Source organism: Monodelphis domestica, chromosome 5 (assembly GCF_027887165.1).
Source record: "Monodelphis domestica isolate mMonDom1 chromosome 5, mMonDom1.pri, whole genome shotgun sequence".
Lineage (NCBI taxonomy): Eukaryota > Metazoa > Chordata > Mammalia > Didelphimorphia > Didelphidae > Monodelphis > Monodelphis domestica.
The window spans coordinates 135,691,228-135,706,051 of record NC_077231.1 but is presented as its reverse complement, the minus strand read 5'-3'; the positions used below and the strand labels follow the sequence as shown (position 1 = coordinate 135,706,051).

General features: G+C 36.9%; 1 protein-coding gene across 3 annotated transcripts in view; it reads left to right on the top strand.

Annotated features, from left to right (window-relative positions):
* Positions 1-9,220: 9,220 nt before the first annotated feature.
* The window catches only part of SOX5 (SRY-box transcription factor 5), a 1,300,541-nt gene continuing 1,294,937 nt past the window's right edge, over positions 9,221-14,824 (top strand). For 2 of the 3 annotated variants that reach the window (XM_007503523.3, XM_056800783.1), the window contains exon 1: positions 9,936-10,328. The gene's annotated coding sequence lies outside the window, so the exon portion shown is untranslated. Of the gene's footprint in view, positions 9,480-9,935; positions 10,329-14,824 lie in introns of those variants that run through there. The other variant, XM_056800784.1, reaches the window with a different exon arrangement.

The window sequence follows — 14,824 nt, the reverse complement described above, 5'->3', positions numbered from 1 at the left end:
TAAAGTTCAACAATCATAATAAGAATAATTTTCCATGATAATTAATGGTAAAGTTGTTTTTTAAGTTGTGTAAAGTAATTAGCTTTGATACCACTTTGTGGTTGAAACAAAAAGTGCATTTTGACATTGTATCAAAAGGATGACTTTTACAATGATAATTCATTCTTCACTGTCCATATTTCCTAACATTTCCTTCAATTTAAGCACCGAAACTAGAAGTAGTCATGCCAATTGTTTTGAATCGGTTCAGTTCAGCCTGGCTCTCACTCATTAACATAGACTACTAAACCTGAATTCCTAGAACCATAGGCAAATGTTTAAGTAAGAGAAAAAAACTAATAGTTTTGAAAAGAAAAAATATGTATCTGTAATGGAGCTTTAACATTTTTCCAGCAGACTCTAATGTGTGGCATCTGTGAAACTAAAGTTCGTGCCTTTTCCAGTTTTCCTGAGACTGGGAAGTGAATAGTCTGGATGATGGTATTCTTGGTTACCTGGATTTATAAAAGGCCCTCTGAAAAAAGATTACCAGTTTATCCTTTTTTCAAGAATTCTTAAAAATAATCTTATTTAGGTGTATGAAACATACACATACACACATCTATTTAGACATGTTCAAAAAACCCAGCAACAGTTGTGGAAACTACCTTCAAATTATGGTAGACAGAAGCAATTGGTCAGGTAGATAAGCAACCCACAGGCAGAAATGAAAGATAGGAGATCATCTTTAAACCCTTCATTAATTCACATTTGATATTGTTCAGTTAGTTTTATGTATGGATGTGTCTGCATATCACAAATTTCCAGATATTTCAAATGGCAAAGAGTATGGAAGAGTTCTCAATCTGGTCTCCTTGACTCAAAATCTTATTAATTGAACCGTGCCATTTGGGGACAGTGTCATGACAATGTGACATTCAGTGTCAAAGCTATACTACAATGGAAAAAATCACACTCATTAAGATCACAAGATAGAGTGGACTGGAAACTCAGAAACTATTGAATCCATTCCCATCATCTATAAATGAAGGAATTCATGTTTAGGGGAGGGAAGCGATTCAGGCAAGGTCACACAGTAAAGTATCAGAGATGGCATCTGAATATAGGTTTTCTGTTTCCAGATCAAGTTCTTTTCTACTTGCTTCCTGGTCACCATCATTATCAGAGATAATCATTTGATCTCTTGTGTGACATCATTAAAATTTAATAAAGGAAAGTGTTGAATGCTGGCTAACAGACTAGTCTTCCCACTCCCTTGGTATTTCTCTAATGTAATCGTTCCCAAGTATGTGAAAGTCAGTGTAGAACATTTATAACATCTCTTTGTAGAGATGGTGCATTAGATAGAGCATTGGACTTAAGGGAGAAAGACCAGAGTTCAAATTCTGCCTCAGCCTCTTACTAGCTGAATGACCCAAGAAAGTAATTTAATTTCTCAGCCTCAGTTTCTGCATCTGTAAAATGACCCTCAAGGCTGTTGTGAGGATCAAATGAGATAGTATTTCTAAAGCATTTTGCAAACCTTGAAGTGCTATATAAATATAAGTTATTCTATTACTGATTATAAACACAATGGAATGGGAAGTGAATACGAGATCTAAGTTTTATCCTTAATGTCATAGGGATTCCAAAAGTGTTCCAATATGTTGGGAAATTTGAGGTTTCTCTCAAAGTTTCTGGAGAATCTTGGCCATTTGGGGGTCACTCCTTCCCAGAATGCCTTAAATTACTTATGAGAGTATATATAGGTATCAGATCAGCTCTAGTAGCCTCAGTAGAAAATGAAATGTGATTCATCTGGAATGCGAAGGACACATTTTGCAAGGTTTTTAGTTACTCCAGGGACCCAGGAATAACTACTTTCTATGTGTAATATGTAATGAGTAAATGTGGTGTGTAGGGGGGGGTGATAATGATGTAGTATAGTGGTGGGGAGGAACAGAGAATGAAGGCTTAAATGGCCTGAATTCTAGTTACCGCCCTACCCTTCACAGGCTCTAGCTTTGTAAGTTTGAGGAAGTCATATTAGCTCTCTGAACATGATTTTTCTTAGTTTTGAAAAAAATGAGAATGAAAATTGCTGCTCTACCTACTACACAGTGTTAATATGAGGATCAAATGAAATACATGTGTCATTATATGTTTCATTACTTTGATGGATCTATAATTTCATCCATCTATTCATACTTTTTCATTAGTGTAAATATTGTCCATATCCTGGGCATTTGCACAGCATCTTAGAGAATTTGTTTTAGATCATTTAACATTATGTGGGTGCCAATATATCACTGAGCGTGCCCATCTTTTTGTTATCTCTTGCTCTTGATACATGACAGATCTGCCTCCTTCTCTTAGATGATACATGGGATAAGTGCAGTTGATTGTATTGGTCCTATTAGTTTCCCTTTCTTAAGAATTTAAGGAGACTCTAATAGACAACGTTACTGAGAAAACCTGTATTTTACGTTTAGGTGGGCCAAAAATGGTAAATTTGGTGACAATTAACTTAATGAAAGTATTGACATTTTTAGCACATAGTTATGAATCTCCTACATGCCAGGCCCTGTGCTAAGTACTGGGTAGACAAAGACAAGAACACACAAACAAATGAATAAATAAATAAGCAAAAAACAGAATAAAGAAATCAATGAGTAAACAAACAACAAAGCAACAAAGCAGTTGCTGCTCTCCAGAAGCTTCTAATATGATAGAGGAGACAACATTTACTCTTATCAGTATATATAAGCACAAAATAAATATGATATAAACATAAGATAGTTAATTGGGAGAGTGTGTACTAGCAAGCAGGGGAATAGGAAAAGCTTGATTTTTAAGGCAGTGTAGGATTATTTCAGACATGAGGAGGAGGAGGCCAGTTGAAAAGCACAGAGATAAAAGAGATGGATTGTTATGTGTGAAGAATAAAGAGGTCAGTTTGTCTGGACTGTATCATGAGATGATTAATAATATATAAAGAAATTGGAATGCTAGTTTGGGGTTCATTATATAGGATTTTAAATTAGTCAAATGGAGATTTTGTATTTCATTCAAGGGGCAAGAAAGGATAATGTTTATAATAGAGATAATAGTTATGTCAACATTTATTTTCATTGTATCCCTAGCCCCAGGACAAAGCATGACACATCATACCTTTAATAAATATTTACTGATTGAGAATGCTTTAAGGTTTGCAAGTGTCTTACATAATTTGTCTCATTTGATTCCCACAACAATCCTTTGATGTAGGTACTATTTTGCCCCCATTTTATAGATGAGGAAATTGAGACTAAAAGGAAGTATGAGGTTTACCCAGGATCAAGTAGCTTGTAAAAGGGAAGAGCTAATCTCGTCATTTTTACTCCAAGCCCAATGTTTATCTACCAGGATACCTAACCCTCCCTAATAAGAAGTCATTGGGATTTATTAAACAGGTAAGAGATACTGTCAAATCTGTGCTTTAGGGAAGTCACTTTCACAACTGAGTGGTGGATGAATTGGAGTAAAGAGGCCATTGGTATGGTCTAAGTGAGAGATGAGGTCCTGAATTAAGGTGAGAAGATGAAAATAAAAGATGTAAAATTAAAAATGAAAGATTTGGCAATGTATGTGATACAACCTCAGTTGTCTGACCCCCAAAGCTGTGAATCCAGCCTATTTGGCAGAGACTGGAAACCAAGTTTCCTTTGATGTTTACATGTTTGTGTCTTTCTCCTCCAGTTGCCTCCAATAAACAGATCTGCTACCCTATCCACTCTGCTTCCTATCCCAGTTCTGCTCATTATTTCCTTATCACCATTATCAGTTACTTCCTCTCCACATGTGCCTCTCATCACCCACCCCTATGCCCTGCAGGCCAATGGGAGAACTTCCTCCCTCCCCTCTGTGGGGTCCCTTACCCCACAGGGTTTGATGAGAGGGTGAAGTGGTAAGGCAGAGCATGACACTGTCTCTAAAAGGTTCACCATAACTGCTTTAATCCATAAACTTATGAGGACCAAGATTTGAACTAAATTGACAGAAAATACCAGGGAACAGAGATGATTCAAAGAAAGGGGAAAGGGCATGAGCTCTGGTAGTGAGTATGCACCTTCATTCCTCCAGAGGCAATGTCCTTCAGTAGAAAGAAAATGGGATTTTGCTGCAAGAGATCTTTGGGATTTAGCACCACCTCTAAAACCTACCAGGTGTTAGTAGAACCCACTAAAATTCTCTGAGCCTATTTCATCACCTACAAAATGAACGATTGCCTTCCATTTCCAAATTTTATTATCTTGAATCATTCCTGGCATTCAGTGATTAAAACACATAGTTATTTATTCTGAAATGTGTTAAATGTCAAAATAGAATTAAATCAATTAATTTAGAGGTTGGCATAATGGATAGAGTTTTAAACATGGAGACAAGAAAATCTTGAGTTTAAATCCTACACTCACTAGTTATTTGACCCTGATAAATAAGTAACCTCTATTTCAGTTTCTGCAACTATAAAAAGGGGACTGTAATAGCACATACCTCAGAGGGTTACTGTGAGGATCAAATGAGATAATATCTGTAAAAGCACTTATCCCCAAACCCAGTATATAAGAGGCTCTTACTACAGGCTTATTCCCCAATTAAAAAAAAAAAACAACAACAATCAAATATCTTATACTATATGTAGAACATATAGTTGTTTTGGACTTTTTCTAAGGAAAGGGACCTATGATTTCATTGTTATAAGAAACTCCTGACCCCCCCCCCCCAGCCCACCCCATCCCCCACCAATCCAGTTAGACGTTTTTTTTTCTGCAGCTTAAAGACTTATAGACTTGCTTAGATTGCTCTGAGATTAAAGGCCTTGCCTGGGGACACATAAGCACGTATGTGCCAGAGGCAGGACTAGAAACCCAGTCTTTGTGGCATGAAGGTGGCCTCTTCAGCCACTTCCTCAAGTTTTCTCTCCAAGAAACATTTGTCCAACTCACACAGGTCTTGTCCCCAGACATTTTTTGAATGGAATTGCACTTGGGACTTCTACCACTGAGCAAATGATTAGACTATAGGTAGAGTTGGAAGGGTTTGAACAGGGATAATTCCTGATAAGCAACAGTGCATAATGTGTGTGCTTCTTTCCATTTGCTTGTTCAGAGGATACCAAACTGTCCCAGAGACTTTGAATTGAACTGCTAAATGATGTAATACCAGTAATTTGGTTTTAACGTATAGTTTTCAAAGGTACTTTCACCTGTATTATCTTATTTGACCCTAATGACAACCACATGAGATGAGTAATACATATATTCTTAGTATCATTTTCACAATGTGCAAACTGAAAAGAAGAGGTCAAGGGATCTGTTCAAGGTCACATAACCTGATAACAAAAAAATTCTTTCTAATATATATAGTATAAGTACTAAACCAGGGATATCACTATACTCTGTCTTTATAGAATCTTATCTGGAGTATTTTATTCAATCCTAAGTATCACATGTTAAATAGGAAATTGAAAAGCTAGGGAATAGTCAGGAAAAAACAAACAAGATGGAGAAGTGCCTAAGCCCATTCCATATAAGCCCAGGTAGAAGGGATGGAGGACCTATGTCCTGAAGAAGAGTAGACTAAGTAGGGGGTTGAAAGGTGCATGAAATATGACTTGACTTATTTGGATGAGTTCTAATTCCAAAACTGACTAGTTAAATGATCATAGATAAATCATTTAGCTTCTCAGAACCTCAGTTTTCTTATCTGTGAAATGAGTGATTGCCTTCCAGCTCAAAACACTGTGGTCTTAGATCACTCTTGGTACCTAGTGATTTAAATCCATGAAGCGGTGCCACATGGAAGAGAGAATAAATTTATTTTTCTTCATCCTCCAAGACAGAACTAGGTATAATGAGTGAAAATTGCAAAGGGGCAAAATTTATGATTAGTGTAAGGAAAAAAAATCCTCATAGTTGGAACTACTTCAAGGTGGAAACTATTGGCTTGGGAGTTAGTGGGTTCCACTTCTTCAGATGCCTTCATGCAAAAAATGAATGCCTACCACTCCTTGAATAATTACTTAAAAGGAGTAGTTGTTCAAGTATACATTGGGCTAGATCAGGTGTTCTTAACATGGATCTATGGGAGCCCCAAAGGTCCTATGGATAGAGTCAAGTGGTCCATAAGCTTGAATGGGATAAAAAATAAAATAATTTTCACTAATCTCTAATTGAAATTTAGCATTTCTTTTGATTATGACTATAGACAACAAACACCAGTATGAGAAGGGTTCCATAAGCTTCCCTGGATTGATAAAAGGGTCCAACTATGAGACTGTATAATATTTTGATCCCACTTCAGGCATCATGCATATTATAAGTAGAGAAACAGAACAGAAGCCTTAATGCCACGTTCAGTGTGATGGGCTAGCACCAAGCATCCTTCTAACCATCATTTCCCTGTTTTGGATGGGAGAAGAAAGAAAAAAGCAGTGCTGCTGAATTCTCAACAACTCCTAGACTGAGTTCTTGCATCCATCCTTTCCTCTTCTACCCCCAAACTTTGCCACCACTACCAGTGGAAAAAATGACCAAAGATAAATGCTTCAACTGAGGGGGCTATACAAAATGAATTATGGGAGAATTGATATAGCACTCTAGGAGTATGTGAAACTGGTGAAGCAGTTGTACTTCCAGTGATTAGTGAGAAATTTATAGGAAAGGAAATTATTTGGCTTCCAATTTTAAGCTACAATTGAGTTTTCTGTAGTTAGAAGAGAATTACATGAAAAGGCTTAGATTTGTATTTCTTATTTACAAAACAGGACTTGTAGTATGGATAGTTTGTGCTGAAATAATCATATACATGCAGTGAGAATGCATATAATATATACTTGAGAATTATTAGAATATGAGATCTTAACTGGAAGTCCTTGAACTTGGTTCAAAAATTATTCTGATAACTACATGTTAATAATTTTCCCTTGTATTTTATGCATTTATTTGACTTTTTTTGTATTTTATGTATTTCAAAACATTATTCTGAGAAGTGTTCATAGACATCAGCAGACTGCCAAAAGCATTCATGATGCAAAAAAGGGTTAAGAACCATTGACCTAAGTAGGGAAGTACAATAAAAATTTGAGATATTTCAAAACTTAAAGGATCCATGACTCTGTCAATGTAGATACTTCCTCCATTGACTGCTCTTCATTTGAATAGATGCCCTTTTCTAGTGTCTGTATCATGACTATCTTTATGATTTGATGGCCAGACTTCTGGTGATCAGTGTCTCTGAATTTAGCTAGGCTGTTCCCTAATCAAAAGCATACAGTTCATTCCTGCACGACTACTTGGAGACTTTATTTTTATTTTTGTAGCTTTTCACCTTATTTGCCATAGAATGTGTGCCAAAAGCCTGAAGAACCTAGGGTCACCTCAAGGCCATGATGAAGCATCAAAGTAGGACTTTTTGGAAGAAATTCAAAATAGTGTACAATTGTTCTTAGATTCTTAGGTCATGTTTGCAAATAGCTCAGACCTGTAAGTGAAGAAAAATATAAATAGTCCCATGTACAAATGCATAGAAGGATCCTCTCCAGAGTTCGTGAGGCCACACTGACCTAGAAGTTTGGATTATATTTTTATCCACAGATCCTATTATTAAATTATTAAGAAAACATAATAAAATTTGGAACACATGTTAAGAACGCCATATACAAGGTGACATACCAACAAAGCATGATTATTATGATGCTTGTGAATTCCAGGCCGATAATGATTTAACATCACCATGAAGGTTCTGAACTTATTTGGTTTTTCTATTGTTTGCTGGTCTCCACATTGCAGATATTTATGGCAAAGAAAGGTTTTCTCTATGAAAGTGCATATTTGCTGTGCTTAAACATCTTTTAAAAAAAATGACTTGTGCATTAAGATTTGCATTTCTCACTTTTTGTTCCAAGTAAAGGTGTTGAGTTATTTTTAGGAAATAGCTAACAAATAATCAATCATCGAACTTTGCAGTTGGGACAGCCACATCCTCATCCACCACCAAGTGCAAAGTCTAAAGTATTAGCAATCCACCTCCAGAAACTAATAGATAGGCTTGGTGTTGTACAGAGAAAGGATGTATCACTTTTCTAGGTGAATATAATATGAATGAGTAATATGTGTTGCATTTGTTCAGGAAATGTATTTTGCCTACTAACTGAAGTTTTAAATCCAACAAGAAAAGTCTATTGAGAAGCCGTATACACACATATATACAAGCTCTCAAAAATATCCCTCTTAACCTTCTTAAATGCTATTCCATTTCAGCCAATATTAAGGCTAAACAGTATGTGGCCATTGATCTCTTGGTGATGTTGCACTCTGGGAAATTCTGAGAATGAGCAGAGACATGGCTACGGCTAATTGATGAGCTTTTGAAGACATTTTTCAGGGGGGGAAAAGAGAAAAAAGAGCATTCAAATCAGTGTGAGGAGTAGGAAGAAAGATCAGTGGAAAAAAAGAAAGTAAAGTCTAAAACACATAGTTTATTTTTTTCATTTCTAGACCCATTTTCCACTATTCTATTTCATCTATCCCCTGGTCCCTCCCCTCTAACCCAAGTCTTCCAGCTTCATCCTCTTTTCTGTATTAACTAGTTCTACAAGGATAAAACAGCAAAGTTTTCTGTTTCCTTATATTGGGGATGAGATTAAATGGGACTTTTATGGGACTTTTTTGTTTCTTGGAAAAAAATTAGCAGCTGTTTTAACTCAAAGAAAAGTCAGATTAATAGAGATAGAACTGCAAAGACCCAGTGTACAGTATATTCTGCTCCCTTCAGAGTCAGCACATACTTTAATCAACTCAAACAGTTTATGCTCAGCGCATTACCTAAGGGTTTTTTCTGATGATAATGTAAGTTTGTAAAGGACTCCTTTGAGCGTTCTCTCTCTCTCTCTCATTCTCTCTCTCTCTCTCTCTCTCTCTCTCTCTCTCTCTCAGAAAAAGAGTACGTATCTATTAGAATAAACCTCTGACTTAATACAGTTTTTGCTAGATAAGTGCTTCATTTTAAGGTGTGTTGAAGTCAGGCACGGACCCGTATGTATCTTCAAAACACATCCGCTAGGTCTAAAGCATTGATTTGTTGTCCTTAATCCACACACAACAAATACAAACTAACTGAACTCCCCCAAAGGCAGCGATGGAATAGCTTCAAAACTTTTTTTTTTTTTTAAGAGTAGGTAAATGTGAACTGTAAACAAGAGTTGCTATTTGGAGGGATCTGTCGGGGAAGGAACCCGAGTAGGACGACAAGAGAGATCAAGGAGAAAGATCCCCAGAGGCTGGCTGCAGTGATCTTTTTAAAGAATCAAATCCTTTCCCTCTTTCAGCCTTTGCACCCAGCAGACAACTGCTACCCTTACGGAAGGTTTTGTGGACACACACACACACACACACACACACACACACAGAGCGATGTTTACTGTTGGCAGATTGAGAGAGGGGCTCCTGGAAGGAGATCAGGTAATGATTTCACAGCCATGAGCGAGGATTTCTGCGCGGTGAAGAAGTTGACAAAGGGGACTTGATTAAACATCCATGCATATTTATAGGTGCATTGGAATCGAGACACAGCTATCTAGATCTAGATATATTCCTATATCTATGACTCCTTTGCACTCCTGCGAAATTATTTTATTGCTCCTTTAAGTGGCAGGCAGATTTTTTTTTTTTAAATTCTTACACCGTGTTAGTAATCACTGTGTTATTTACAATCTAGTTACTCTGCAGCAGATAGGAGAGAAAAACTATCTCTCTCCCTCCTATTTGGCCAGACTAAGTGGGAGGCTGGGGGGAAGAGCTCCAGTAAGGAGGTCAGGGTTTGTTTAAGAAACATCAGAAGAGATCTGAAGTGAGAGAGGGAGTCCCCCCCCTCCCGTTCCCCTCACTCCCCCTCCCCCTCCCCCCCCCCCCCCCCGCACCACCTCTCCAGCGTGTGTTGAGGTGACTGGCGAGTGTACAGAGAGCTGGTGCGGCTGCCCTCTCCTCCCCCATTGTTTCCAGTGTCTTTTTGCCTTTGTTATTTGCACTCGCATTGTGTTGTTTGTCTCTGAAGCCGCCTCATGACCAGCAAAGGGATTTCACCTCGTCCTTGAGAGCAACACAGAAAGAGTGAGCGAGCGAGAGACAGAGGGAGAGACACATACACACACTCTCTCTCTCTCTCTCATACATACACACATACACACATAGACACACAGGGAGAAAAAAAGGCGAGCCACCAAAATCCATCTCCAATCTCCTCTTGTTTCCCCCCAGCCCATCACTGTTCCACTTTGCATCCCACGCAAGAGGAGACTTTAAAGAGACCGGGTAAGGTGCCTGAATCTAATCATTTTAACTTTGTTGTTCGTACAGATATTGTTGTGGGCAGATATCCAAAGCAGAAGAGCTTCCCTCTGCTGTTCACAGTGCTCTCCTCTCAGCACTCATTTTCAGCTCCAGCTGGAGAATAAGGAAAAGGAAGCGGGCTGGGAGGGGGGGGGGGGGGGGGGGTTAGGGAGAGGGGGTGGGGATCGGAGTTTCATGAAGTGCTTTATACGAGGGGGATTGGGTTGAGGGTAAGGGAGGAGGCGAGAGGGGGGCATCTGGAGGTTTTAAACCTTAATGTCATCATCAGGGACAGCTGCCCAGTGGGATGCTTCAGCGTATGCGTCAATCCAGCCTAGAAAATTAGATAACTTTATATTTTCGTTGAGAGGCTTGTCTTTTATCAGGGGTACTGGTAGTGGTGAAGTGGTGGACCGCATTCTAGGGCAATCTGAATTTTTATTTATTTATTTTTGGCCATCTCTGACACGTCAGGGGGCACACCCTGAAAGTTGGACAAAGCCTTCTCCCCACCCTTCCTAGAGTTTAAGTACCCTTTTTCTCCCCCATTCTCAACCTTTCTATTTCACTTTTCTGGTTCTCTTTCTTCGCCATTCCCCCACCCCCTTCACAACTGAGGGCCATTGCTCATCCTTCATTATTGAGCTCTCCCGAGACAGGAAGCTTTAAATTATTTTAATTGCAACTACTTTCTGAGTGTGTGCAAAGTGAAAAGCACTCACGTGTTTGTGTCACTTTAAGATTGGTTTAGGAAGACTCCCTAAAAGTTCGGAGCTTTTGAAAAATAGTAAGAGGGAGGTAAAAAGAGGTTATGGAATTGAGACCAATTCCAAACTTGTGTTTGGAAATGTTTGAGAATGCTAACTGCTGTTTGTAGATTATTGATCCACTGGCATGGAATTCACCTAAAGCCCGTTAGAGGAACTGAATGAATTTGTTGTTGTTGTTATACAACAACAGTTTGTAATGTATTTTCCTAAGAAGATTTTTCATTCTGAGGGTCTTGAAGTGACACCCCCCCATGTGAATTAAGTTAAAAATGTTAATCATTTAAATCTTTCCTTCTAAGATAAAACAGGTCAAAATGAGAAACTCTGAATCTGTAGATAGTCTTTCTCCCCTCCTCTTCCATGTATTGATGGTGGGAGTGGACCCTGTTTTTTAAGAAAAGTTTCAGGACTTGTTTTAACTCAACCTAGATCCTGGAATATCTATAGCAATTTGTCAAGAAGGGCACGGTCAGATTTCCCCAGGGACTGCTTTTAGTCTCAGCACTGTACTTTATGCAAAGGCAGGACTAGTGGAAATCTGTGGAATTGGGGGTAATAAGTGTGGGAATCTGCAAGGGGGCTAGACAGAATGATTTGTTTCCTTACTGCTCATAAATAATGGCTGCTAGCATCCTTAAAAAAAAAAAGCCCACACAAACAAAACAGGCCAATGAAGTAAAGGCGTGGGAGATTTGTAGGCATTGAACATTTCAATTAAGAAAGCAAAGGAGAGTTGTTGTTTTAATCAGGATTATGAGAAAACCTTGAATGCAAAGAGTGATTGAGTTAAGAGATGGTTTTGAAATATGCTGAATTATCTTAAAGTTTAAATTTTACAACCCTAAAAGTGAGGAAGCACTTTTAAAAGTATTTTCAGAGTTGGTGGATTTTGATCTGTCTAATTGTAAAGGAATTCAGTTGTATGTAGACTGCTGTCAGCTCAGATAATGAAGGAATCCAGTCTCCATTGCAGATGCATAGAACAAAGTTTTTGGCGGTGCTTCTTCTGGACTTAAATATAGCTCTCATAAATTCAGCCACAATGATTTAAAATCATAAATGCTTTCATGGAAGTGATGTTTTCTTAAGCATTGTTGCTAAGTTCTTTTGCAAATTATGTCATCTCTTTATTTATCAGAAATATAGAAGATAAAAATCATGAACTGCCTTTATAACTATTTATAACTGAAGCTAAATCCCTAAACCCTTATACCAGCAGAAATTTCCTTTGTTTTTTCCTAAAAGGTAGATCTTTCATCACATGAGATGTTTAAAAACATTTAATTTTGGGGGTGGGAAGAGATGTGCATAATTATTTAGTTATCTGTGATAATTATATGGTAGTATCCTTGCTTGAAATTATTCTACTCTCTCTGATCCTCTCTACAACCCCCAATGCTCCCCATGCAATAGTATTCTCTTCTAATAAACTTATAAATGAAAAATTAGCAGGGATTTTTCTTTCCTTCTGTTTGGTTGCACTTTGTGAATAGACAATGTAGCTTAATCTGAACTAAACATGAAAACTTTAAAAATCTAGTCTCATTTCGCATGGAATTCATGTATTAATTCTGTTGTTGAGTTTAAACTGTTCTGCTTGAGTGATATGCTATATACAGGATTTAAAACTCTCAAACATGTTTGTAAATAATCTGGCATTTTAGATCCAGAGGTTATTTTAAGTTAACTTGGTTTTACTTTATATATGCATGAATGCATATCCTGTTTAGTCTGATATATGTTTTTGTCAAATGTTAAAATAAATTTGTGCATATTAAGATGCTATCTTAATAGTATATATGGGAGTAAATAGAAGATAATGAAAAAATTTCTAGTTTTTGAAAATAATATCTTTGTCTTATTCCTTGTGTGGTATAAGGCCTGAAAAGGATGGAATTTTAAATTTTCCAGCATATTGGTCAGGAGTATAGGAGTAATTTTGAATGGTTAAACAGTTTTCCCATGAAGCAAATTAGAAACACAGTGCAATGCTTATAAAATATGCCTAATCACCCTTTGAAAAAAATTGATGCTCACATTTAAACAAGTCAGAATAACCTGATTACGTGTATCCAGACTGTATAGGCATGTAATGTTTCTCTATAGAATGAAATTGGTTCAGAGTAGTTTATTCCCCAAATGTATTGGATTTAAAAATTGTCCTTTTAAAATAGAACAAAATTCATTTTTCTAATAATTATACCTGCTGAATTTTAAGGGTTGTTATAGTCATCATTATAATTCCAATACCTAGTCGTACATGAATTAGAGCATGCTATGATAAGAATTTTGAAAGTGACCTGAAAGACATAACTGCTTAGGCCTCATTTTAGCCCCATAAATATAGTTTTTATTATTGATAGAAGGATTCACTTAACTCCTTTAAGAAAAACAAAAAGAGGATTCTGAACTTGGACTTTAGATGACTAAAATAATAAAAATTAATTACAGTCCATATGCTGTTTTAAATTCCATTGATAAATTGTCTCTATTTGTTTGCATATATAAATGATTTATATTTTGCTTAGAAACAGAATTTTGGTTCATTTAAAAAAGTGCCACAGAATACTATCTAAATAACTCTTTGAATAAAATCCCCAAGTGCCTAAATTCAGTAGGTGAATTAAAGGATTGCGGTGCATAATCTAATTATGATCTGTTCATTATTCCATTTTTCATTTGGAGATAGTGGGAGAATTGGAATTATAACTTTTTTAAATTTCAGAATATATTTTTCTAGGTATGATGTAAAATAAGTAATATCCCATGCCTCCTATTCATAAAACGGTTTTAGATACGAAGATGACACAGTTTGTGACTCAATTAAATTTTGAGCACCAATCCTCAGAACAATAAAATAAAGTTTTATTAAAGTATGAAGTAATAAAGCTTTAAAAACAACAAAGATGAGGATAAAAATTGACCTGAACTTCTGAACTACTGAAGGATGATGTGTATCTAAAGGTTATAGAACAGGGTTGAAATGTAGGGGGTCATACTTCATAATTTGAGGGCGACCATAATGTGACTCTGGGGGCGAGATTATTTAGCTTTTCTAAGCTTTAATTTCCTCCACTTTTAAAATGGGGAAGGACCAGCCCTAGGCAAAATTGTGAAGTAGAGGAAGTTAATTTTCAGTAACTCTTTTTCTAATGGTTAGCATCCTCTTAGATTTTCAGGGCCCTCATATTTATCCATGGGCCCCCACTCTTTAGCTTCATTAAGGCTTGCCATCAGTAGCACGATGAAGATGTTTTCTGTCCTATTTATTAATTCATATCAATTTTATTAGAGAGATTTAGTAAAGACAAGCTACTACCTTAAAGTATTTTGAAGGACTGTTATGCAGAAGAGAGATTATATTTATCTTGTTTTACCCCAAAGTAACATTGAGTGGAAACTGAAGAGAGGTAGATTAAAGCTGGATGTAAAGACAATCTTTCTAATAATTAGAAAATTTCCAGAAGTGGAATAAGATGGTTTAGGAAATAATAGGTGCCCCCTCTCTAAAGGTCTTTAAGTTACGGTTAGGTGGACTTGTTGGCTGTTTTGTAGAAAGCATTCTTTGCCTATTATCAGTTGAATTCTGAGATACCTTTCTACTTTGAAATTCTGTGATTTTTGCATCAATGGTTTAAAATGAATTAGTTGCCCAATCCAGATTTGATCACCTCCTTTTCTAGTCACACATCTCTCTGATCATATCCT